Genomic DNA, 23,380 nt, shown 5'->3' with positions numbered 1-23,380 from the left:
TGTTTGCATATTCTCAGATCATCCAAAAACCTCATATATTGCTGGTATAATGAATGCTTTAGAATAAACTAATGGATCTATATGAAAAATATATGTACTATTTTGATGAAAACAAGTGCAAAAGACACTTGTCTTAGAAATCATGATGATTAATGGTTGAGAGAGAGGGGTGGGGAATGTTTCTTCCCTAAGTTGAAATAAAAGGGGTGGGATCTGCAAGTATAGGTGATTAAAATGTAGAAGAGAGTGGGAACCAAGTCAAGGTTACCATTTAAAAAAGCCTGGATGAGGTATAATCCTGTGAAATGGGAGAGGAACTTGGGAGAAACTTTTTCTCAGTTTGGAAATTTTTCTTTAGTGAAGTTGAGAGGAATAAAAGTCTACTGCTATGGTCTGAATGTTTGCATCATTCCCACCAAAGTCATATGTAGAAATCCTAATCTCCACATCTATGGTAATAGAAGATGCAGTGTTCAGGAGGTGATAAGGGTGCAGAGCAGGTGAATGGTATTAGTGCTCTCATGAGAGGTGCTCCAGAGAGCATCCTTCTTCTTTCCACCCTGTGAAGACACAGTGATAGGACACTATTCTCAGAACTAGAAGTAGGTTCTACCAGATACCAAATCTGCCAGCATTTGACCTTGGATGTCCCAATCTTCAGATCTAGGAGAAATTTGTTTCTGTTGTTTGTTCCAATTTATGCTCTTTTGTTATGCAAGCTCAAATTGATTAAGACAACTACTTACTCTAATCGATTTTTGCAACCTCTACTGGAAGGATCCAAATCTTCCATACAACATTAATGTGACTATAGACTATAGATAGATAGAGGTGATTTAATTACTATCTGTAGGTACCTTAAAGAGTGGTCCATTCTTCTCTCTCCTTCTCTCCCTCTATCCTACTCTCTCTCTCCTCTCTCTCCCCACCCCACACACAAATCTCTTTTTTTAAACAAGATAAAACAGATAGCAATAAAAAAATCTTTTGTCCTATGGTTTACTTAACCAGGATCTCATATATCATTGCCTGGAATGCAATTCTGAAAATTCCCAGGCATCTGCCACTTTTATCACACAAAACTATGTTTTTTATACCTCTTTGGTGTGACATCGAACTAATATTTGCAAATTGTTATATTAATAACTGTATATAAAGAATTAAATGATTTTAAATATAATTATCTCTTAATAAAGATAATAGTTTGGGGGAGGAAATTACAGTGTGTAAATAAAACAAACTCACTTATTTCCATTGAGCTATTTTAATTTCCTTTGACTTTGCAAAATTTACCATAAATCATGTAATTAAACCTTAATCAAAATGGGAATAAGAATTGTTAATTTGGTTTCAGTCTTTATATGTCAAGATAGTTTAAGAACTTGTTTATTAAACATGATTTTTTCCAAACTATTTTTATTACAGTGAATATCAACATTGAATGTCATGAAACTATCACCATTCATATCTGAACAAAGCTTCATTGATTCCTTTAGATTTTCTATTAAATAGTGATGATCTAATTTGACTATAGAATTGTCTTGGATGTTGTTAGTTGTCTATGTTCTAACCATACTATTTTACTTTATGCCAAAGTCATATTTTAAGGGAAAGTCTAAAGCAAACATACCAAAATACTTGTAGAATTTAGATGGAAATTATAAGATTGTTCATTTTCCAAATTTACTACATGGTTATAATTGTTATAATAAGACTTTGGAGAAAGAAGAAACCTGGTATAGTTACATAGTTAGCTAATTATAAAATACTCTATAACAACAATAGAGAGATTAATATTTACTGGCTTCTGGGATGCTTTTGACTGCTATATCTGTACATCTTGAAATTCAAAATCACCCAGTTTTAGTATCATTGACTAGTATTTTTTTCTCTTAGTTTCTATTAACATTTGGAATCGAGCAAACAATGCATATAGCAAATTTTGATTTATGAATACTCAGTCTTTGTCACTGACTCCTCACATAACTTGGAAGAATTTTAAATTCTTGCTGTTTATGTTTAAGTACCAAAATACATGAGCAAAAGAAGTGTGTCTACATTGATTGCCAGTCAGTCTCCAAAGTTTAACACAAACTATTATGGCAGGTTTTTAATCAGAATTTTTGGAATCTGGATTTATAAATGAAAAATAGGTCTCTTTCTTAAGAATATGTTAGTATGTTTTATATTTATCAGATTACTTGGCAAATAGTAGGTTTGTCCGTAAATGTTTGATGAAGGAAAAAGTAAAGAAAATTAGAAGTAGACACAAGAAAGAAAGAGAAAAACAGATAACGAGGGAGAGAGAGGAAAGGAAGGATTATTGTTCTTTAATCTGGTCAGTGTCTAGCTATGAAACTACTTAGTTATGAAACTCCCTCTGTTCAACAAGGAGATTTATTTCAATTTAAGCCACTATTAAAAATCAAATTTAAAGGCAACAAATATAGTTCCTTAATTTCTTAATTCCATTCAACTGCTTCTTTTTTTTTTTTTTAACATGCTTTCCTTATATAAGGCTCTAGATCGAGAAGAAAAGAGAATATCATTAGTGAGTTAACATTTATGTAACATGGGATGGTGGTATAGAGAGGAAAATTTCAGCAAATCCTATTTGTGATTGCTTTATTTTTGTGTGGTGTGGGGGATCAAACTCAGAGTTTTGTACATGCTAGGTAAGCATTCTATCACTGAGCTACATCCTCAGTCCCTAAATTGCTTTTTTCCTCAGCTTTTTAAAATTGTAATATTTTGATTTTAAAAATGGTAAAGTTTTTCTGTCACATAGCTAAAAATCGAAAGAAAAATAATAAAATGCAGTGATAAACAGGTCAACTTTTGGTATGTAGACTTCTTTATTGTTTATCCAGAATACCACATTGTTTTTTTTTGACTCATATGCAAGCTACGTTTCAGTGAAGTAAATCATTTTAGAATTAAATTCATTACATATTTTTACAACACTTAAAAGTATTTGCAAAAGGCTTTCTACCTGCCTTTTCTAATATGTAGTTCCTTAAAAAATATACCCTGACTTAAATTGACCTCACTGAAATTAAATCAATGCAACTAATTATGTACATCAATTACTGTGGGTAAGGCCTTGTACTGCATATTGTTAAAAAAAATGTAATGGGAAGAAAAATCAAGTGTCTGATTAGATCATTGTTATTTTAAAGATAACAATAAATGGTTTTAAAGATTCAGCCTTAGCCACCAGGGATCTTTTAATAATAATTAGAAAGAAGAAATGGAAAGAGAGCAGCACTATATGCTGACTTTACTAATAGTCCTCTGTGTCCTCAGGATTGACCCTCACCTCACCACTCCATTGCCCACACAATTTTTTGTTCTACTTTTGTCATGTTGTAAAACAAATTAAAATCTTTAGCTATGAATGCCGTGGTTGGCAGAGTTAGAACAGCGATAGTTCAAAGAACCCCATCTGCCAAGCAAGCACTGAAAACAAAAATAAACCTTTTTTCCATCTCACAGAAGTCCAGAGAGAGTGAGATTAATTAAAGTCAATGGAGAAAAAAACATCCACACTTCCCAGCATTGTGATGTTGGTGATTTCTTTCTTATACTCTTTGCTTACAAAGTCTTTCCCCTTCACATGATATTCAAAACTATAGTCTCTTCACAGTGCAATTCAGACCTTTACAATATCTGAGAATAAATCTTGTTGAACCCATATTTTGGTAGTTCAAAAAGAGCTTACAGTATGAATTCTGTCTCACTATGTTCTTTGTTTTCAATCAGTTTTCACCTGCATGGTCACAAACCTTTGGAGTTGGGTTCATTTTCATGTAAGGTTTAACATTTTTCCTTGACTCTTTGTTATGGGCCAGTCTATATGGGCAATGACCAAACAGACTCCATTTTACCGCAAGACTCCATGACATGTAAGAAATGCTTCTCCCATGAGAAACCTGCCTCTAACATCCTGATCCTATTTAGCATACCTTACTTAGAAAAGCAAATGTCTCTGTTCTTCTTATACAATATAAAATTATTCTTTTTTTCTCCCATTTTTCCTGGACAATGTACTCTGTTAGAGAATGATTGGAGTAACGATTCTCAACCATTCTTTAAAACTTGTACTCCACTAGGGTTGTTTTGACCCACTTCCTCTTCTGCTTATTATTTCAGATCTCATGATGTTTGTTTGTGGTTTTAAATCATAGCAACAGCCATGTATGATTAATGTGGTTTTCGACTCTAACCTTGGAGGGGGCGTTGAGGAGTATAGACTTGCAATCTTCCCTTGTCCCATCACCTGGGGGCCCACCGACTGGTAAATAAAGATGGTTCCATCTCCTGCTTTAAGATCCACTGGGTGATTTATTTCAATCTCGTCAAAACATCTTGAATCAGGGCACCAATTGATTATCACATTCCCCCCGTGGAGCTCCTCAGGTATTTATTTCACCACACTACCAGGTAATTTACATAAGCATCCTCAGAAGTCTCTGAAGTCCTTGGTGAAGGTAACATTGCTGGGGACAATAGGATGCCTGGACAATGGTATGTCCTTTGAATCCTGACTTTTAGTTGTGGTTTCAGAATTCTTTTAAAGAGCCTGGACTTCCTTTAAATTTGTTTCAGGAAGGAGGAAAAAAAGAAAAGCTAAATCAAAGCATTAGCGTGTACTTTGAATTGGACATTTTCACAGACTCTAAAAGCTAAAACCTGAGCTGTCTGTGAAGTATCTTTGGTCATGATGGCTAGGAAGGAGGAGGGAAAATGGACTGCTTTTTGTCAAAAAAAGACAGTCTGTGATTCTTTGTGCTAAATGAGATGCCATAGCCATTACATGTTCTCTTACATGGAAGGCAATAATAAGTTCCTGCTCTTTTTCTTTCTTCTTCCACTCTCCCTTTACTTCATTGTATTGACTGATTTGCTCACTGGGGGAAAGAGTTGCTACTATGTAAACTGTATGTGGTAGTAAGAAGGAAATACTGAGCTTACACGGTATTTGTAGTGTTTGGGCTTTCTTTTTTTTTTTTTTTTTTTAAATCACCAAATGAGGCACAGCTGGTCAGGATAATTCTGGCTTGGAAAACATGTTTCCCTTAAGTTGTAAGAGTTCGGGATACAAATGATATTTTAACAGCATAGGATTTAATATGTTTATTTTATATTTTTACTTCATGCATTTGCTTCAATTCAGGTATTATTTTTATTTAAAAATATTAAGAGATTGTCAAAATACACTTTATATTTTTATCCCTGACACTTTCTAAAGTTTGTAATGATCATTTCAAAACTATAAAGATATTTCAAATCTTAGTTATTTGGTATTAAAAAAAAGTATGGGTAGTAACTCAGATCTACCTGCTAGAACCACATCATGGACCGAAATCATGGATTAATTAAAGTTCAGTTTGCTGCCACAATAGATCATGTTAATACCACTCCGATGACTATGGTTTTAAGAGAGAACTAGTAGTTCAGTGTACTAAGAAATGAAAATAAAAAATCCCTTTGCTTTATTCTCCCTTATTTCTCAGTTTGAAATTAAACCAGATTTTTCTACAAAAGCAAACAAACCTTAAATATATTTTGACAATTAATTATTGGAATATAAATGGATCTTTAACACTCAATCTTTAATAAGATGCCAAGTTGGCATAGCAAGATGAACCCTTGATTGGAACCTAGAAATTGGTTTGAAAAGCTTCAAAACTTTTATTGCTTGCTAATATGTGACTTTTATTTTATATTTTTAGTTATCAATTCAATGTATAAAATATACTATTTTCATAAATGACTTTGGAGGAGAGATAGCAATTACAGTTTCATAGAATAAAATGTGGATGGAATTTCCCATTCCACCCCCAATAGACAGTTACACACCCAAGCAGGTTAACTGATGCCTTATCAGCTTAGATAATTTATAGTGGTCTACCAAGATAATAAAAAGGTCAAATTTTTTGGTCTATTCATTAGCTATAAACTAACAGTATTATAAGAGTGAGAAATAAGTGTTAAAATATAATTTCTGTCATCAAGAAAAAATAGATATGTTTGAAAAGAGAGTTAAAAGTATAACACCTTTTATGAGCATGTCCAAATCAATGATAGATTAGTTAGGGCTAAGGGGCAGCATGTGTTTCAAACTAACATTCAAGAGGAAAGTATTTAAGGATAGAAATGGATCTCAAGATTGCACAAGGAAGGCTGAGTTAACTAGCCTTGAAGAAGAACAAAACAAAACATTGCAGCTCTCCTTTCTTTCATTGCTTTATAATTTCACACCCTGAATCTGATCTTCACATATTTGACTATTTTCCACCATCCCTGTCTTCCTAAGGGTGGTGGGCACATGGACCCATGTTCAGTTCTTTATTCCAGTGTTTTGTCATTAATTGACTAATTCAGTAATTTTCTTTTATTGAATATTTACCACATGTAAAATATTGTCCTTTTTACCTCTGCAAATGCAAAATTGAATAAAACATTTTTAGCATTTAAAGGAAATTGAAGACTACAGGTAAGATAGAACAGTATGCAATAAAATATTGAAGGAAATGTGGTTATTAAAAAATAATGCATAAATGTTATATTAAATGAAGGTAGTGACTTACAGGATAAAGGAAGCAGTCAGGGAGGAAGTATTTGAGCGGGATTTAAAGTATTTCATTTCACTGAGAAGGGAAATCATGCATTTTATGGAGAAGGATAAGAATAATTAGTGCATAAAAGCAAGAAGATAAATTATTTATTGGGGAAGAACATGTATTTTTATTGAAAAGGACATAATGTAGAATAATAATTATAGATAAGTTCTGAAAGGTAGGTTAGATTTAAATACAGGATGTGAAATTTAAACATTAATCCACTTACAATGAGATCCAGTGTAAGTTTTTATCAGTGCCATGTTTGATTAAAATCCATTTTAGAAAAATAAATCTGGCAGGAGAAGAAAAAATATCATAGAACATGTAGAAATTAGAAGCTAAAAAATAAGTTAAGGTAATGATGAGGACATTAACCAGGAGACTGACATCTAAATGAAAGGTAATTATGAAAAATCAACTAAGTACAATTGCAGACATCTAGATACCATTGGTTTGAAAGCTAAGGTAGAAAATAGAGGAGAAAAAGGGTGAATATACAATATTCAGGTTGAATGAAGTCGCAAAGAAATTCGCTAGTAACAAATACACAAACATCGGATGAATATTAATATGAAGCAGGGAGGAGATTGGGGGCTTATGGAAGATGTAAAACTTTATGTTTAACACATCGCATATCTAGACTTTTGGATGAATTTATGTTTTACAACATATTTTAGTAGCAATCAAAATATGTATCAATCTAAATATATATGTTTGCCTAATATGTAAGTCAGATAGAAGGAATAGAGGATATAAATCCTGCTTTTAAAACACTTGTGATATAATTAAAGAACATAATAGAGTAATAATTATTACAAAAATAATTGAAAACAAAATGCAAACTAATTATGCAGTGTTTAAAGATAAAAATGTTCAGAAAAAAAAAGGAAGAGAATTAATTATCTGATATCGTTATAATAGGTTGGTTTCACCAAGTCACACAAAGAAATAAAACTTTAAGGAGACAATAAAATTTTGGGTATACCTGAGGCCTGGGATGTTTTGCATGTCTCTGTTTATCAAGTCATAACTATCTCAAACATCTGAATGTTCACAGGAATATAGAAGACTCACCTGTTTGCACACTCTATTTCACCACCTGAATGACGTAAACAGATTCTGCAAGTCCTTGTAGAGAATGTAAGTCATTCTTTCTTCACCTTATATAATCACATTTTAAGGCCACAAGTACTTAGGCACTCTAAGGAAGGTCAATAAATTAATACTGATGACCGAAACAAATACCTGTGCTAACCTAATTCCTTACTTAGAATAATATAAAAATTGCAAAAGTTTCACCTCGTATTTTGAAAAAGGAGATACATTTTCTGAAAAGTTTTTCCCTTACCCCCACCCCTCCCACCCCTCTTTTCCCTCTATACGGTCCTTCCTTCCTCCATTCTTGGCCCCCTTCCTAACCCTAACTCTAACCCTAACACTAACCCCTCCCACCCCCCATTATGTGTCATCATCCACTTATCAGCGAGATCATTCGTCCTTTGGTTTTTTGAGATTGGCTTATCTTACTTAGCATGATATTCTCCAGTTTCATCCATTTGCCCGCAAATGCCATAATTTTATCATTCTTTATGGCTGAGTAATATCCATTATATATATACCACAGTTTCTTTCTCCATTCATCAATTGAAGGGCATCTAGGTTGGTTCCACAGTCTGGCTATTGTGAATTGAGCAGCTATGAACATTGATGTGGCTGTATCTCTGTAGTGTGCTGATTTTAAGTCCTTTGGGTATAGGCCAAGGAGTGGGATAGCTGGGTCAAATGGTGGTTCCATTCCAAGTTTTCTAAGGAATCTCCACACTGCTTTCCAGAGTGGCTGCACTAATTTGCAGCCCCACCAGCAATATATGAGTGTACCTTTCTCCCCACATCCTTGCTAACACCTGTTGTTGCTCGTATTCTTGATAATCACCATTTTGACACACTTGGGGCAGTTTTAATTATCTCAAGAGGTAGAATATAATTTTCCAAATGTATAATTAAAACCTATAAATGAAAGGATATTCCAAAATCAAATTAACCTACCCAAGATGCCAATAATGTAAACATATGGTCAGAGGAAGAGGTAGTTTTTAAAAATGAATTTACCTGTCAACTGACTTTTAAATAAGAATACTAGCAACACTGAAACATTGTGGGTGCTTTTAGGAACCATGACCTTATTCTACTATCTAATTTTAACTTCTAACTTAAAAACCTGATTAAAAGTAAATGTGTAATTTTGCTCATTTACAGATTTATTGTAACCTAATTATATGCATCACATATAACCTTCATTGATTTTATTTATATAATTCCTATCTATTGTATTGTAAGATGACATAGACGGAACCACACTATTTAAATGACCAAAGAAAGTGATAAAAATAAGTCTTCTGAAAGACACCCTCCTACTTTGTTATCAAAGTTCGTCCATTTCTTTTTTTCCCTTACTCAATTACAACCTATTGCAACCTTGCAGAAAGGCAGTTTTTTTACTTTGTTTTTTCAGTTTGTCCTCCAGCTAGGGAAACTATTTAGAAAATTGGTTTCTTTTAGTTTGGTCCCATGCAGGCTTGACCTATTTTACCTTATTACAGTGATGGAGAGCTGCATTCCTGCTAAAATTTAGCTTCAAGTTTCTGTTAATGGAAGATGTACAGACACCTTCTCACCAGGAAGCACAAACAAAATTCTTCTTTACATCTTGCGATGTATTTACCAAATTAATGTTGAAAATTTTTTTCCAAATTAAATAAAAATGAATGCAAGCATTCAGATGTCATAAATCATCTTACAAAGCATGATTTTTGAAACAATTTAATTTAATAAAAGTAACAAAAATAATGTTGTCTAGAAATTGGAATGCATTCAGATGACAATCCTGATAATTCAAGTACCCATGATTGAATAATATCTTTCTCCCTTTCACTGTTTAAGGTAAAACTGAGATTAAGACTCAATGTCTAATGAACTATCTGTTTTCCCCTTTATAGCACAGTATATGATAGTCAGAGTGGTTACCTCAGTTAGTTTTAATGTTACCTTAAGTATAAATACAATTTGAAGTAACAAAGTCATTTTTTTTTTGATTCACTGTACACAAATGAGATACAACTTTTCATTTCTCTGGTTGTACACAATGTAGAGTCTCACTGTTTGTGCAATTATACAGGTACATAGGGTAATGATGCTTGCCTCATTCCATTATATTTCCTTTCCCCCATCCCTCCCATACCTCATTTCCCTCTACACAATCCAACATTCCTCCATTCTTCCCTTACCCTCTCTCTGCCCCCATTAGGTATCATCATTCACTTATTAGAGAAAACATTCAGCGTTTGGTTTTCTGGATTTGATTTATTTCACTTAGCATGATATTCTCCAGCTCCATCCATTTACCTGCAAATGCCATAATTTTATTCTTCTTTAGGCTGAGTAATATTCCATTGTGTATATATACACCACAGTTTCTTTATCCATGCATCTGTTGAAGAGTATCTAGGTTGGTTCCACAATTTAGCCATTGTGAATTGAGCTGCTACAAACATTGATGTGGCTGTGTCCCTGTAGTATGCTGAGTTTAAGTCCTTTGAGTATAAAATGAGGAGTGGGACAACTGGGTCAGATGGCGGGTCCATTCCATGTTTTCTAAGGAATCTCCATATTGCTTTCCAGAGTGTCTGCACCAATTTGCTATCCCACAAGCAATGTATGAGTGTAACTTTTTTCCACATCCTTGCCAACAACTGTTGTTGCTTGTATTCTTCATAATAGCCATTCTAATTAGAGTGAGATGAAATCTTGGGATGGTTTTGATTTTCATTTCTCTAATTGCTAGAGACGTTGAACACTTTTTCATTACTTGTTGATTGCTTGTTATGTCTTCTTCTGTGAAGTGTTTGCTCAGATCATTAGCCCATTTATTGATTGGGTTATGTGTAATTTTGGTGTAAAATTTTAAGTTCTTTATAACTTCTGGAGATTAGTGCTCTATCTGAAGTGCATGTGGTAAAGATTTTCTCCCACTCTTTAGGCTCTCTCTTCACATTGTTGTTTGTTTCTTTTGCTTAGAAAAAGCTTTTTAGTTTGAATCCATTCCATTTATGGATTCTTGCTTTTATTTTTTGTGCTTTGGATGACTTATTAAGGAAGTCTGGTCCTAAGCTGACATGAAGAAGATTTGGGCCTACTGTTTCTTCTATTTGGTGCAGGGTCTTGGGTCTATTTTGTGCTTCTTGATCCTTTTTGAGTTGAGTTTTGTGCAGGGTGAGAGATAGGGGTTTAGTTCATTCTGCTGAATATGGATTTCCAGTTTTCCAAACATGATTTGTTGGAGAGGCTATCTTTTCTGCATTGTATTTTTTTGGCACCTTTGTTTAGTATCAGATAACTGTATTTATGAGGGTTTGTCTCTGTGTCCTCTATTCTGTACCATTGGTCAACCTGTCTATTTTGGTGCCAATATCATTCTGTTTTTGTTACTATTGCTCTATAGTACAGTTTTAGGTCTGCTATTGTGATAACTCCTGCTTCACTTTTCCTGCTCAGGATTGCTTTGGCTATTCTGAGTCTCTTATTCTTCCAAATGAATTTCATGATTGCTTTCTCTATTTCTATGAGGTACATCATTGGAATTTTAATTGGAATTGCTTTGAATCTATATAGCGCTATTGTTAGTACAACAATTTTGACAACATTAATTCTGCCTATCCAAGAACATAGGAGATCTTTCCATCTTCTAAGGTTTTCTTTAATTTATTTCTTTAGCGTTCTGTAGTTTTCATTGTAAAGGTCTTTCACCTCTTTTGTTAGATTGATTCCCAAGTATTTTTTTTTTCCTGAGGCTATTATGAATGGGGTAGTTTTCCTAACTTCTCTTTCAGAGGATTCATCATGAATAGAAATGCATTAGATTTATGAGTGTTGATTTTACACCCTGCTACTTTGCTGAATTCATTTATTAGTTCTAGCAGTTTTCTGGTGGAAGTTTTTGGATCCTCTAAATATACAATCATGTCATTGGCAAATATTGATAGTTTGAGTTTTTCTTTTCCTAGTCATATTGCTTTAATTTCTTTGGTGTGTCTAATTGCTTTGGCTAGAGTTTCAAGAATGCAATTGAATAGTAGTGGTGAAAGAGGGTTGACTTCCCTGTCTTGTGCCAGTTTTTAGAGGGAATGCTTTCAGTTTTTCTTCATTTAGAATGATGTTGGCCATGGGCTTAGCATAGATAGTCTTTACAATGTTGAGGTATGTTCCTACTATCCCTATTTTTTCTAGTGTTTTCATCATGAGGGGGTGCTGTATTTTATAAAATGCTTTTTCTGCTTCTATTGAAATAATCATAAGATTCTTAAGTTTAAGTTTGTTGATGTGGAGAATTACATTTATTGATTTCTGGATGTTGAACCAACCTTGCATTCCTGGGATGAACTGCACATGATTGTGGTGCAATATCTTTTGAATAGGTTTTTGTGTGAGATTTTCCAGAATTCTGTTGAGGATTTTTGCATCTATGTTCATCAGGGATATTGATCTAAAGACTTTTTCCTTAATGCGTCTTTGTCTGGTCTTGGTACCTATTTCAGTGCTTGAAATTGATCTGTTTAAATTGTGCATGTCCTCCTGATTCAATTTGGGAGGATCATATGTCTCTAGAAATTTGTCAATGCCTTTGAAATTTTCTATTTTGTTGGAGTATAGATTTTCAAAATAGCTACTAATTATGGTTTGTATTTCAGTAGTGTCTGTCATGATATTTCCTTTTTCATCACAAATGTTAGTAATTGGAGTTTTCTTTCTCCTTCTCTTCATAACATTTTAATGGAGAAATAATTATGGTAGTCACTATAGGTTCCATCACTAACCTAGATCATCTTCATTAATCTGTCAGTCTATTATTATCATTATTATTGTTATTATTCATAAGTAGAAGAGTGACTGAATCAGTCTTGTATTGTCACACCTGGGAACCACCTGCATATTCTACAGAAATATTATCTTACTCCTGGAAGTAGAATCCCAATTATCTGAGTGTAATTACTAAATTTTGGCCAAAGTACCTACTTCACTTTCTTTATATACCAGTGTTGTTTTGCCTGGCCTTACTCAACATAGCTGAGTTCACAGTAAATATTTCATAAAGTCTTTCAGAAGCAACTCTGTGTTGTTGAATTTTCTTTAAACCAAAAAGAATTTGGAGGAGGGAAGAGAAAAGGAAGGTACTGGGCAAGGAAATTGATAAAATTATGTGCTTGTACAATATGACATAATTAATTGCATTATTATGTGTATTTATAATGTAGCAATAAAAAGTAAAGTATTAAAAAAGATTAGGATTTTTCTCATGACATTGACTAATTAATATTCAGTGTGAGCACACATTTTGGCCAGAGTTTATGACATAATCAAGTTCAAAAGTCATTCCCATGCCACTTGATGACATTAATTTAATGGTTATAATAAAACTATGGTATATGACAATATAATAAAGTATGATTATATCTACACAAAATATGTTTCTTTTAGAATATAGTAATTATTAGATCAAGTATTGCCTACAGCCTACATATGTGTTTTAAATTCAGCAACCTTAAATATTATAATTATAATAATGACAATTACATTTATTTTATATTTTAATTTTTCTTGAAGAACAGGGGGAATGATGCTTTGACAGGAGTCACAAATTTATTCATATTGCCAGAAAAACACATTTTGCTAAACACATGCTTGAAACATCTGTTTAACGTCTCCAATTGTTTTTCACTTACAGTAAGCTTGTCAATAAAAAGAACCATTCGGAGAAAATATAACAGACTTCCATATATCAGGTCTAAGAAGCTTTCAAATAATGAAACATTTGCACTTATACACAGGAGTTCATAAAACTAATAGAACAATCAACTGGTATGGGGGAAAGTTTCCGATGAAAACCTTCATCTTTATAGTTGAAGTGATTTCCTCAAGTATGCAAGTTAATTTGAACTGTTTTACTAGTCCCATCTCAGAACACTTGACATTTTAACAGTCTTATCACAGAATTTCTTCCCTCTTTTAGTTAAATTTCCATCCATACAAACTTCTTGCTTTATCTGCTGATGCTCCTTCATTTCAATGTTTGGCCAATATTGCAGTTTCTTATTCATTCATCTCTTGTACTAAAAATTTCTTTAAAATATTAATCATTATTATAATATAAATAATGTTGAAATATAAAATGTGGGTCATACATCATTAGCCCAAGTCCTTGCAATTGCATTGTATAATTCTAGCAATGCAGTTTATATTTTATTATATTCATTTTATGCATAAGGAAATAGAGTTCCAGAAAGAACTAAACTTTTGAAGTTAAAAATAAGGAGCAAAGACAGATTTAAATCTTGACCCCTACAAGTACAGGATCATGCTCTTTCTATTAAGCTCCATGAGCTCATCTTTTCTTAGGAATCAACTTTCTTCTCATGGATTAAGTTCCAGGTATAGGAAAGAGTTTCACTAGTAGATTGCTCTGTCTCTGGACCTTTCTCTCTCTATGTCCTGGTGAGGTTTGTCAATCATCACTGCTCAGAAAACAAAACAAAAGTTTTATGAAGAACAGGAAAAAGTGGATTAAAGTATTTTTTAGCATATCATTGGATGTGAAATTTTGCATTTTCATGAGACAAGATTGAATCTATAAACTCAAATGGCAGTTCTAATTATTTTTACTTAATTGATAAAATGGTTACCCAAAACATTTATGGGAAATTAAAAATTGGTTTGTTCAAAATTTTATTTTATAATAATGAATGAGTAGCTCAAATTGGATAAATGCATTGCTTAAAGGTTCAACCATATTTTATTATTAATGGGGCATTAAATTCTTTATTAAATGTATTTCCTTTGTTTTGAAAATTGCCCTTTTAATTACCTAAGAAGATACAAGAATTAATGAGCTTTAAAAGTGAAAAGAATTTTAAAAAAAACTTTAGCAAGCTACTTAGAAACTAAATTCTTGTCCTTTATAGCTTATATTATGACCTAATATTGAGTGAAATACATTTTATAGTCCTTAATTCTAATATTGCTTTAACCAGTTTTGTTTTCTAAAGCATGCACTTAAATTAGCTTGTAAAGTGGTGATAGTGTTACAGAGTGAAAGACTATGTGTTTCAGAATCAGAATGTCTTTTCTACTATAATAACTAACAAATGATGTTTATTCAAGTAAATATTTGTCATTTACTACCCAATGTTCATTTCTCTCTTCCCAATAGTACCAGAATTCTCTTATGTTACCCAAATAAATTTGATTTTGCTCACTAGAGAGGAGAAATATTTAAGCGCTATGGTTTAGATACTAGGTGTTCCCCAGAAGTTCATGTGTGAGATAATGCAAGAACATTCAGGAGGCATCAAGATGGTGGAATACAGAAAGTCACTTTCCTGACTGCTCCATGGTGTGAAACCAAGAAAGCAGACAGACATCTCAGCAAGGAGGGTGAATGAATAAAAAAGGGGGCCTTTACTTGAATTTAATACTGGACACTCAAAGCAGATCAGGGACTAAGGAGTTTGAGTATGACAAAATAAGGAAGAAATTCCTAGTAGCACAGCCACTACTGTGACTGGAATTACCAGTCAGGGATCCTTTCACAAGCACAGTGGAAGGATAAGGGTGTTCTGATTTGGATGCAAGATGTCCTCCAAAAGCTTACATGTGAGACAATGCAAGAAGTTTCAGAGGAGAAATGATTGGGTTATAAAAGTCTTAACCCAATCAGTGAATTAATCCCATGATTAATTTACTAAATGGTAATTGTAATGATAGGGTGTGGCTTTACGAGGTGGGGATTGGGCATGGCTTTGGGGTATATATTTGTATCTGGCAAATGGAGACTTCTTTCTCTTCCTGACCACCATGTTAGCCACTTCCCTCCACCACACTTCTGTTCAGTCCTCTAGTCCTGAGGAATGGAGTCAAACTTCTATGGACTAAGACCTATGAAACCGTTAGACCGAAAATAAACTTTTCCTCATTTATAGTTGTTCTTGTTTAGTTCTTTAGTCATAGCAGCAAAACAGCTGACTAAAAGGGAATTTAAAAACAACACACATTTTTGGGAGGACTCAGGGATGTCAGTTTTGTGATGAAAGACACTGTCCAACTAAACTGAAAGGCATGGCTGCCTTATATGAGAAAGAAACCATCTCTCTTGTGGTAGCATGTGAAGGACAGAGGAAGGGATTATTTTGCAGCCAAGACTTGGGGGTTGGAAGCTGAGGGAACCAATTCCTGGCAAACCCAAGTCAGGCCCAAAATACAGGTCTGGAAAACCCACACTTCATGACATGGGGTGTGTCTAAGTGACCAGGAGAAAATCAAATGTGGAGAGACGTCTACACAGGGGACAACTGGTTGCTAATACACACTTGGTTCTCCCCTTCCTACTCTAATTCAGTTGCTTGCAGGACTTAATGGGAAAGAAGCATCAGGTCAGGAATTTGAAAGAGTGGGGAGGGAGAGACTGAGTTTGGAGACTAAAACTGAGACAAGGAACCATGGATCCTCAGGTGACATAGAGGAATTGATTCTTCCACCACATGAGTGGAATCCAGGAGAGGGGGATACAGGGGTGCAGTCTTCCAGCATGGACTGGCAATTGCTAGGGCCCTGGAGATGTGCTGATTTAGAATCTCCAGACCAATTGGCATTCAGTGAAGTGCACGAGACCTAAGCCTAAACCCTACCTCTGGGAGTTCTGCCTACAGGATAACCTCTCTCAACCTAGCAACCCCACCCTGAGGGTGTAGCAAGCATCATATACCAGACAACCCCACTAACTACCTAATCACTTAGAAGAGAAGCTGAGAATCTTTTGAATTCCAGCAGAAACAATTCTTAAACTTTTCATCATTTTTCCCCCTTTTTTCTTTTCTCTGCTTAATAGTAACTGTAATGGTTCAGAGACATCTACACATAGTCATACTTATTTTTTTCTTTCTAAATTTGTAGAATTTTTAAAAACAGTTATTTTTTATGGATAAGTTTTTTAAGGACTAGGATGTTTGATTAGTAAATTTCAGTTTTGTTTTGTATTCCTTTATTTTTAATACTTAAAAAATTTTTACATTATGTATTTTTTCTCTCACTTATCTATTTCCCTGAGTATCTTTCTCTTTTCTAACAGCCAATATCTACTATTCTCTCTTCCATTATTTTTTTACTTCTAGCCTTTCTCCTCCTCCCTCATAATCATCACATCCTACATCACTACTGTTCTCTCCTTGTTGACCATTTAAAATTGTAAGCCTTTTACAAACTTATTATTTTTGTTGTAGCCAATAACTAGTCATATAATTTCTGTTTATTGTGACAATATTGTAGAGGTCATAGCAGGAACTATTTGGTTTAATGTTGCACATTGTTTGCATTGGTTTTTGTCATTATTTGTTTTCCCCTAAACATTGAGGTAATGGAAACCTTCAGGGACACAATAAATTTTCAGGGTAGAAATTCTACTGCCTCAGATACATACTATTGAATGGATAGACAAACAAACAACATGAAAAAGCAAGGGAACAAATCACTCCAAACAAACCAAGATATTTGACAACACAGTGAAAGAATTGTCTGAGAGTTTAGACTGCACATAATTAAACTAATTTGCATGGTAAAGGATGATGTATGGAGTGATATCAGAGAGAAAATATAGGAAGTGCAAGATCCCTTCAATAAAGAGATAGAGAGCTTGGGATGTAGCTCAGTTGATAGAGTGCTTGCCTCACATGCACAAGGCCCTGGGTTCAACTACCAGCACAAAAATAAATAAAACATAAATAAATAAAATAAAGAGAGATTTTGGGGGAAAAAAGGCAGAAATTCTTGAAAGAAAAGAAATCAATAAACCAAAACAAAACTTAATGGAAAGCATTACCAACAGACTAGACTACTTGGAAGAAAGAGTTTTAGGCAATGAAGACAAAATATATAATCTTGAAATAAAGTTGATCATAGATAAAAGATATTAAGAGACAAAGAACAGAGCTTCCAAGAAATTTGAGATAATCTGTAAAGTCCAAATTTAACATTTATTGGGAAAGATAAGGATTTGGAGATACAATCTAATGTAATGCACAACTTTTCAATGAAATAACGTAAGAAAATTCCCCAAATCCAAAGAATGAAATAGAAAATCATATAGTGAGGCTTACAGAAACCCAAATATGAAAATTAAAACATACCTACGCCAATACATATTATTATGCAATGCCTAATACACACAGTAAGAATAGACTGTTAAAGCCTGCCTAAGAAAAATGACAGGTCACATTTAGAGGGAAACCAATTCAGGTCTCCACTGATTTCTTAACCCAGATCCTCAAAGTTAGGAGGTCTTGGAATAATATATATTAAGCTCTAAAAGAAAATGATGTCAGCCAAGAATACTATACCCAGAAAATTAAGCTTCAGATTTGACTATGAAACAAAAACCTTCCATGATAAACAAAAGTTAAAAGAATTCATAAATAGAAAGCCTGCACTATAAAACATACTCAGTAAAATATTTCATGAGGAATGAAAATGGTTGATTAAAAGGAGCACATATGATAGAAGTTATATTATAAGTTAAATATATTTTCTGAGCAATCTAAAGAAAGAAAAATCTGTCTCTTGGTTCAGATGATATTTTGTTCATATGCAATACCTTGAATTTACTTCAACCATTTTGCTCTCACAGGAGAGTCCCTTGACAAGGAAGTTGGTACATAAACATGAGATAGAAACAAACAAAAGCAGTGTAGATAAATCCAGAAGTAAAATTACAACTCAAAGAATTAGAAAAGGAACAAAATGAATCCCAATTTAGCATAAGAAAGAAAACACTGACCAGAGCAGAAATAAATGAAATTGAAACTAGAAAAAAAGATGAACAGTTAGTTTAAAAGGATAACAAAATCAACAAAACTTTAAGTAGACTAAGAAAACAAGAGAGTTAACTGAGGTAAATAGAATCAGACATGAAGAATTACTCATAACAACTAAAACTACAGAAAGACATAGAGCATCATAAGAAAATAGTCTAAACAATTACATGCCAAGAAATAGGATAATATAGAAGAAATAGATGTTTTACGTATAATCTACCAAGACTGAATCATTATGAAATAAAAAAATTATGAACAAACCAATAACTACTAAAGAGATTTACAGTACAAAGTCTCTCATGCAAGAAAAGGTCAAAATCTCATGATTTTGCTACTAAGTTCTACCAAACATTTAAATAAAAATTAATTCCAATCCTTCCCAAGCATTTCCAAAAAATTAAAGAAAAGTAACCACCTCAAAATTATTTTTATGAAGTCTGTATTTCTTTGTAACTCAAGCAAGACAAGAACACTATAAGATAAATACAAAATAAAATAAAACCACAGACTGGTGTCATCGAGGAATTCAGATGCAGAAGTCCTCACCAAAATATTAACAAATCAAATTCAACAGCACATTTAAAGTGTCCAGCATGTTAAATGGGATTCATCCCTTGGATGCAAAGTTGTTTCAGCATATACAAATGAAGACATGTAACAAGTCACATTAATAGACTGAAGGACAAAATCCATATGATCATCTCTTTAGATGGAGGAAAGCATTTTACAAAAGTCAGTTTCCTTTCATGATTAAAAACTATTACCAATGTAAGTATATAAACAATAAACCTCAACACAATAAAGTCCATATATAAGAAGCTAACATCACACTAAATGGTGAAAAATTCAGACTTTCTTTAAGATAGGGTGGCCATTCTTAACACCTCTATTCAACATAGTATTGGAAGTCTTTGCCAGAGCAGTTAGGCAAGAGGTAGAACTAAAAGTCATCTAAATAATAAAGAAAAACCCATACATAATAGAACGACACTTAACCCATATCACTCACTCTGTACAAAACTCAACTCAAAGTGGATCAAGAATCTAGGTATTAGTAAACCCTGCACGTGCTAGAAGAAAAGGTAGGCCCAACAAACAATCCAACATATCTGCTCAGGACCTGACATCCTTGATAAAACCCTTAAAGCACAAGAAGTAAAATCAAGAATCAATAGATGAGCTGGGCACATTGGTACATACCTGCAATCCCAGTAGCTTGGGAGGCTGAGGCAGGAGAATCTCAAGTTCAAAGCCAACCTCAGCAAAAGAAAGATGCTAAGCAACTCACTGAGGCCCTGTCTCTAAATCAAATACAAAATAGGGCTAGGGATGTGGCTCAGTGGTTGAGTTCCCCTGAGTTTAGTCCCCAGTATAAAAAAATTAAAAAAAAAAAAAATCAATACATAAGTGGCATTAATCTAAAAATTTCTTCACAGCAAAGAAAACATTCAGGACTTTGAACAGAATGGGAGAAAATCTTTCACACCTGGACCTCAGGTAGAGCATTAATTTCAGGGATATATAGAAAACTTGAAATCTTAGCACCAAAAAACCCTGCAAATACCCCAATCAATAAATGGCAAAGGAACTGAATAGACACTTCACAAAAGAAGAAATACAAATGGTCAAAAAATAGATGAAAAAAATGTTCAACATTTCTAGCAATTACAGAAATGCAAATTAAAACTGCACTGAAAAAAGCAATCATGAAATTCATTTGGAAAAAAAAGAGACCCAGAATAGCCAAAGCAATCCTTAACAAGAAAAGTGAAACAGAAAGCATCACAATAGCAGACCTCAAACTGTACTACACAGCTATAGTAATAAAAACAGCATGGTATTGGCACCAAAACAGACATGTAGAACAATGGTACAGAATAGAAGACACAGAAACAAACCCACATAAATATAGTTATCTCATACTAGACAGAGGCACCAAAAACATTCACTGGAGAAAAGATAGCCTCTTCATCAAACGGTGCTGGAAAAAATGGAAAGCCTCATGTAACAAAATGAAATTAAACCCCTATTTCTCACTCTCACCCTGAATGAAACTCAACTCAAGGTGGATCAAAGACTTAGGCACATGAACAGAGACTCTGCACCTACTAGAAGAAAAAGTAGGCCCAAATCTCACCATGTTAGCCTAGGATCTGACTTCCTTAACAAGACCCCTAACATGCAAGAAGTTAAATCAAGAATCAATAAAAGGGATGGATTCAAACTAAAAAGTTTCTTCTCAATAAAAGAAATGATCAATAATATGAAGAGAGAGCCTAGAGATTGGGAGAAAATCTTTACCACATGCACTTCAGATAAAGCATTCATCTCTAGGATATATAAAGAACTTGAAAAACTTAACAAACAAACAAAAAAATAAAACCTAATCAATAAATGGGTTAAGAAAATAAACAGACACTTCACAGAAGAAGATATAGAATCAATCAACAAATATATGAAAAAAAGTTTCAACATCTCTAGCAATTAGAGAAATGCAAATCAAAACTACTCTAAGATTTCATCTTACTCCAATTTGAATGGCAATTACCAAGAATACAAGTAACAATATATTTTGGTGAGGATATGGAGAAAGAGGTACACTCATACATTGCTGGTGGGAATACAAATTGGTGCAACCATTATGGAAAGCAGTGTGGAGATTCCTCAGAAAACTTGGAATGGAGCCACAATTTGACTCAGTTTATACTCACTCCTATCGCATTCCTCAGTTTATACTCAAAGGACTTAAAATCAGCATACTACAGTGATGCAACCACATCAGTGTGTATAGCAGCTCAACTCACAGTAGCTAAACCATGGAACCAACCTAATTGCCCTTCAACAAATGAATGGATAAAGAAAATGTGGTATATAAACACAATGGTATATTACTCAGCTTTAAAGAAGGATGAAATTATGACATTTTCTGGTAAATGGATGGAGATGAAGAATATCATACTAGCTTAAATAAGTCAAACCCCAAAAAAGCAAAAGCTGACTGTTTTCTCTGATATGTAGATGCTAATTCACAATAAGGGAGGGAAGCACTAGGGAAGAATAGAGGTACTTTAGATTAGGTAGAGGGGAGTGAAAGGAGGGGAAGGAGTATTGGGGTAGAAAGTGTAGTAGAGTGAAACAGACATCATTACCTCACGTACATATATGACTGTATGATCAATGTAATCCTACAATATGTACAATTAGAAAAATTAGAAAGTATTCACTCCATTTATGTATGATTTATCAAAATGCACAAATGCATTATACAGTCATGTATAACTAATTAGAACAAATACAAAAAAATTAAAATAAACTGCACTGAGATTCCATCTCATTCTAGTCAGAATGACAATTATCAAGAATATTAGTAACAATAAATGTTGGTGAGGATGTGGGTAAAAAGGAACACTCATACATTGCTGGTGGTACTGCAAATTGATGTAACCACTATGGAAAGCAGTATAGAGCTTCCTCAAAAAATTTGGAATGGAACCATCATTTGACCCAGTTATCCAAAGAATTTAAAATCAGTATACTACAGTGACATGACCACATCAATGTTTATAGCAGGCCAATTCACAAAAATTAAACTATAGAATGAAACTAGGTGCTCTTCAATAGATGAATGGATAAAGAAAATGTCATATATATACACAATGGAGTATTATTTAGCCTTAAAGAAGAATGACTTCATGACATTTGCCAGGAAATGGACGCTGGATCTGGAAACTATCATGCTAAGTGAATTAAGTCAGTCCTAAAACACAAAGGTTAAAAGTTTCTTCCTAGAGGTGGAAGCTAACTCAAAATAAGGGGGTGGGGATGAGGGAAGAAATAGAAATGCAGATTAGACAATGGGGAATGGAGAGAAGGTAGTGGGAATGGAATAGGGAAGACAGTAGAATGAATTGGAGAGTTTTCCCATGTACATATATGAAAACAACACAGTGAATCCCATTACCATGTACATCCATAAAAATGGGATTCTAACTCAAATAAGATACTCTTTGCTTGTACAATTATATCAAAATTGATTCTTCTGTCATATATAACTTAAAAAATCTAATAAATAAAAAAGTGCAAGCACATCCATTTTTACATATAATTTTACTAAATTATGCTATGTACTTGCATTATTATGCTGAATTTTTTCAATTTTATAAAATACACTATAAAAATAAAATTTGAGGATGAGAAAAAAAATTCCAGTTTTTAATTAACTACATAAAGTAGAATTTTTAACTGGAAAGTATTCCAGTTTAAAAAGCTTTATTGGTAAGTACAGTTGTTATAGCTTAGTAGGAAATTATTTATTTTATAAACTATATGTAAAAGTGTGGTGATTTAACTTTATTTAATAAATTTAACAATGGGGAGCAGCTCATCAATTATCATAGGTAATGAGCTGCATTTGTTCTATTACTATCCTTGAATTTCATTAATTTGAAATTTTGATTTGAGGGTCTTTTCTGACAAATAACTTAAGATTATGGTTTCCAAGTTTGGAATTCTCAATGAATGGATTATAATTTGTATCTTGCATTAATATCAGAAAGAACATTAAACTTACTAAGTATGGTTGCAATATGTTTATTACCTTATTTTACATCCAGAATATTAGAATTTTGCCTTTTCCTGGTTATTGGTTAAATAAATTCATTATTAAAAAATCAGAAATGGGGCTGGGGATATAACTCAGTTGGTAGAGTGCTTGCCTCACAAGCACAAGACCCTGAGTTCAATCCCCAGCACTGCAAAAAAAAAAAAAAAAAAAAAAAAAAATCAGAAATGGTAAATATAAATATTGGTATCAATTTTAATCAAGAATAGTCATTTGGTTAT

This window comes from Sciurus vulgaris, assembly GCF_902686455.1.
Source record: "Sciurus vulgaris genome assembly, chromosome: 4".
Taxonomy (NCBI): domain Eukaryota; kingdom Metazoa; phylum Chordata; class Mammalia; order Rodentia; family Sciuridae; genus Sciurus; species Sciurus vulgaris.
This window is presented reverse-complemented; position numbering follows the sequence as displayed.